At 43.9% G+C, this 5,000-nt stretch overlaps 1 long non-coding RNA gene across 1 annotated transcript in view; it reads right to left on the bottom strand.

Moving 5' to 3' along the window:
* Nucleotides 1-586: 586 nt before the first annotated feature.
* LOC116222402 overlaps nt 587-5,000 on the bottom strand; it is a 74,661-nt gene continuing 70,247 nt past the window's right edge. The window contains exon 5 of the long non-coding RNA XR_004164628.2: nt 587-1,343. This is a non-coding gene — a long non-coding RNA (uncharacterized LOC116222402). The remainder of the gene's footprint in view (nt 1,344-5,000) is intronic.

Below are 5,000 nucleotides of genomic sequence, written 5' to 3'. Positions count from 1 at the left end.
GATATTAGAACTATAGAAACACTTCTGTTACCACACACTCACACACACACACACACACACACACACACACACACACACACACACATAGCTTGATCGTTGGCTTACTTAGCTAGCAACATAGCCTACATGCAATGGTTCATCGAACATATATAATGAATATGAATCTACCATTGTACAAAAGTCTTTGTCCATGTCTAAACTCCTCTAGGTGCTTATACATTGATATCATGACAGAATTGATGTTAAACTGGGAAGAACATAACGTGCGTTATTCCCTTAAAGGCAACAACACAATGCACAAGTGACAAAACATTAAACCAAAATACACGTATATACATCTCTGGTACAAAGGCAAGTTGAAGCATTATTAACCACGTTACACAAGCAAGCATTACTTTTTTGGGCTAAATATATTTCTAAGTCATGAATTTTCAGCAGGGAGGTCATAATTCAGCATGTGGATGTGCAAATGGAATTACCATTTGTTTTAAATTCACCGCAGGTCTGTGTATGAATGTGAGTGTGTGTGTGTGTGTGTGTGTGTGTGTGTGTGTGTGTGTTTGTGTGTGTGTGTGTGTGTGTGTGTGTGTGTGTGTGTGTGTGTGTGTGTGTGTGTGTGTGCGCGCGTGCAGGTGTGTGTGAATATCTTTACCCCAGCTGTGAGCTTCGGGGGTTTCTGTAGGTTACATCAGCTTGTGAAATATCTATCTTCTCCCTTTTTTCTGATTTATAGTCTTTCATAGTCATAGACCTTACAAGTGACTTATTTCACAAAAGTATTGTGTCATATTTTATACTCTCTAATGTCTCATTCCCACTGAACCGATCCTGATAAAAAAGGAGAAGTAGAGCCCCCACACCTCACACACACTTGCGCAGAGACAGAGAGAGAGACACAGAGAGAGACAGAAAGAGAGAGATAGAGAGAGAGACAGAAAGAGAGAGAGAGAGAGGGAGGCAAACATGCACACACCAGTACATTAAAACAATTAAATTAACAATGAGACAAAAACAGCTTTAATTTTATGATTACACACTAAAACACAGATTACTGCCACACAAACACACACACACACACACACACACACACACACACACACACACACACACACACACACCTTAAGCACTTGATCAGCTTGAGCAGTGGATGACCGACTGCACTGGTGTGGAGTGGGGTGTGAGAGAAAACACACTGTGGTTGTTTCCCAGCTCGGTTGCCAGACATGGAGCTTAGCGCAGTGTGAGAAAGAGGGAGAGGGAGGTCAACTCAGGCAAACGTCCCTGCTGACTGGCCGCACTTCAGGCTAGGACTTGCTTGGGAAACTGGAGTGTGGGTTTGAATGCTGTGGAATACAGATGGAGTTGATCAGTGGGTTGAGATTGAGATGCCATCTGTCTAGGTGTGCGCTCTCTCACACTCTCTCTCTTTCTCTCTTGCTCTATCTCTCTCTCTCTCTTTCTCTCTCTCTGTATGTGAGACTGTGTGTGTGTGTGTGTTTGTGTGTGAGCATAAAAGAGAGAGAAAGAAACAGAGAGAGAGAAAATGTGATACAGCTGCAATGCTAATACAGCACAGCAAAGCCTCACATGACCACAACTTCAGAATATCCAGCAAGATGGACAGGAGCGGTTAAGAGCTTCTTAAGCCCAGAACGGCATGCATGACTCAACCCAGACCCAGACCCAGACATGGATGCACACACACACACACACACACACACACACACACACACACACACACACACACACACACACACACACACACACACACACACACCCACACCCACATAAATACACACATTCACACACACACATAAACGGGGTTGGTGCAAGCATATAAAAAGAAGGTAAATGAGAGAATACAAAAGGTTTGTTATACATTCAGTAGGTTATAGACCTGCTGATAGGAAGTCAGTGTCAATCAGATATATTCACAGTAATACACTGATAATGAAGGCCCTTGTGACATGCCTCAGTGATCGTGATTAATGGCAGCGATAATGAATAACAGGTGGATAAGGAGGGTACTGAGGATAATGTAGAGGATCCCGATTTTACAAATATATTTATAAAGTAGACACATATAATTCATCTGCACATCTTGTGAAAAGTAGGGAAAACAAGAGTCACGTCATCTTCCCAGCATTTGAGTCTAGTGCCTACAGCATCTGTGGTGGTGTCCAGGGACAGGAGGAAGCCTGGGGTCAACCTGGCAGCAATGATGGTCTTAGCGATGGTGGTGGTTGGGTGGAACTATTGTAAATAGTGTGTTTGAACAGTGGTATACCCTAGGGTAATTCACTGCTGGCTGTTTCAATACCTTTTAAAGAATTTGTTTTAAATACTGGGGTCAATTTGATAGTGTGATATTTTGTGGATAATAGAATAGTCTGAATAGACTGCATTTTTGAATAGCAAAACAAAATGTTTTCATTTCAAGGGTTGTCCCTAGGGTACATGAAATGAGAAATATTTCAAATCAAGTGTTATGATAGCATTTTCTTTTCAATTGTGTACACCTAGACTGTGATTAAACTGATACGTTCAAATATAGCCATATTGGATGTACTGATTATAAAGAACTTCAGAACAAATAATAATAATACAAAGAAAATGTCCATGTCCTTGGAGTGCCAGGCACAAGGAATCATTTGTCTGGGATGCACAGTACCATTTCTAGCATCAAAGCAGTTAGTGTGTGTGTGTGTGTGTGTGTGTGTGTGTGTGTGTGTGTGTGTGTGTGTGTGTGTGTGTGTGTGTGTGTGTGGTGTGTGTCTGTGTCTGTGTCTGTGTCTGTGTCTGTGTCTGTGTGTGTGTGTGTGTGTGTGTGTGTGTGTGTGTGTGTGTGTGTGTGTGTGTGTGAATGCATTCATGTTCATTCCCGAGTGAGTTAAATATCTAATTAGTGTTTGTGGTGGTGACTAAAAGATGACTACTTCTCGTGTCCACATGCTGTGTGCATTATTCAAGGCGTGATCCAAAAGCAGCACAGTTAGCATCTATACACAAGGGACTGGGGGGCTACTGGGGGTGAATACATTTGTACTGTGCTGTCTAGCAGTGACAGCAGTCACACAGCTTCTTCAGAGAAAACACTGTCCTTTAAAACACACACACACACACACACACACACACACACACACACACACACACACACACACACACACACCACCTTGCACACGTACACAAGCTCAAGAAACAGATACAAACACCATATCCTCCACACACACACTGGGGGCCATCCTAATGAGGACCCAATCTGTGGCCTTTGGCTGGGTATTGTTCGGCCCCCAGTGTCTGAGGAACGCATCACTTTCTGTTTTGGCAAAGAACAGTGGGATGTGCCCCTGCTGCGTGCTGCATGTCACACTCAACTTATAAATCTCCGGAACATGTCTGAGCAGCACAACAAACACACACACACACACACACACACACACAGACGCGTGCACACACACATAGACGGAAGGACCCAGTGACCTGACAGACAAGAGAGGCCTCCCGGCTACACCCAGCGCTGATGGCATTGACAGGTACTTCCTCTGCAGAAAGGTAAACACTCCAGTAATGAGCCCACACACTCAGAAACACACACAGACACACACACACACACACACTCAGAAACACACACACAGGACATACCTCAACCTGTCTCTCTCTCTTTCTTTCTCTCACTCACTAGTTCACTCACTCTCTCACACACACACACACACACACACACACACACACACACACACACACACACACAGACACACAAATCCACACTTCCCCCCTCCCTCCCTCTGCTCCTCTGCTCCTCTGTTCTGTGTTGTGTTGTTTTGTCTGAGCAGGCCTCTCCAGGCTTGAGGGGACGTGCCTGAGACAGATCACATCAAACCTGTCTGAGTCAGACTAGTTTCACTGGGCCACCACATTCCTCTGGGGGGCACTATCACTATCTCCCTTCCATTACAGGGCCATCCACAATCCCACAATGCACCTGGCATGCTGTACCAATCATATACAGGCATCAAATAGGACATTCTATACCCATCATATACAGGGCATCAAATAGGGCATGCTATACCCATTATATACAGGACATTAAACAGGGCATGCTATACCCATTATATATAGGGCATTAAACAGGTTTATGCTGTACCCATCCTAAGGAAAGCACTGACCAAAGCATGCTATGCCAATCCTGTGTATCCTTTTCAGACACACATGTTAAGTGCCTGAGGTTAACAGACTGCTCCAGTACTTGTCAAGTTGAAGTGGCCAAGATCTTCTTCAAAGCTGTGAGGTCTTGTTCCGAGTCAAGCTGATTACCTGTCTCACTGTTACAAGCTGGGTAAACACCCAGACCGGCAACACTCACACAGGAAGGCAAGGCTCAACAGGAAGAGGACACAACGTTAGTGCTCATCAGCACTTCATGACCTTTGACCTAACAGCTGATTGGATGAGTGTATGCTAATCAATGCTCAGTAAGAAGTTCACTCCATTTGTTATTAGGAAATGGACCATAAATGGTTTCTTTACATAATACTGGAGATTATTTCAGTGTATGTACAGGACATCATGATCAACATCATGTGGTAAATATGCTTTATCTTTCCTTATAAAGAAAAGTACTAAAGTACTCAGCTTGGTTTACTTACACTCACAAACTCTCTTTCTCTCTCTCTCACACACACACACACACACACTCACACACTCACACACTCACACCCACACACTCTCTTTCTCTCTCTCTCCCCCTCTCTCTCTCACACACACACATAAAATCTTAACGAGAAAACAGCGCACAAATTCACTTCTTTGGCTGTTTTTATGTTCAATTTGCCTGGTGATGCATTTGCAGTGCTCAGTGAACCTGAACAAGAAGGACCTATGAGTGTGGGGTAAGGAACAGAGCCATGAAGAAGAGTGCAGATACAGAAGTCCAGCTCCAGATAATAGTCCTGGAATGGGATACGTCTATGTGAAACAGATCAAACTGGACAGCTGACAGAGAG

Source organism: Clupea harengus, chromosome 11 (genome assembly GCF_900700415.2).
Source record: "Clupea harengus chromosome 11, Ch_v2.0.2, whole genome shotgun sequence".
NCBI classification, from domain to species: Eukaryota; Metazoa; Chordata; class Actinopteri; order Clupeiformes; family Clupeidae; genus Clupea; species Clupea harengus.
The sequence above is the reverse complement of the archived record's forward strand: the minus strand, read 5'-3'. Positions and strand labels throughout refer to the sequence as shown.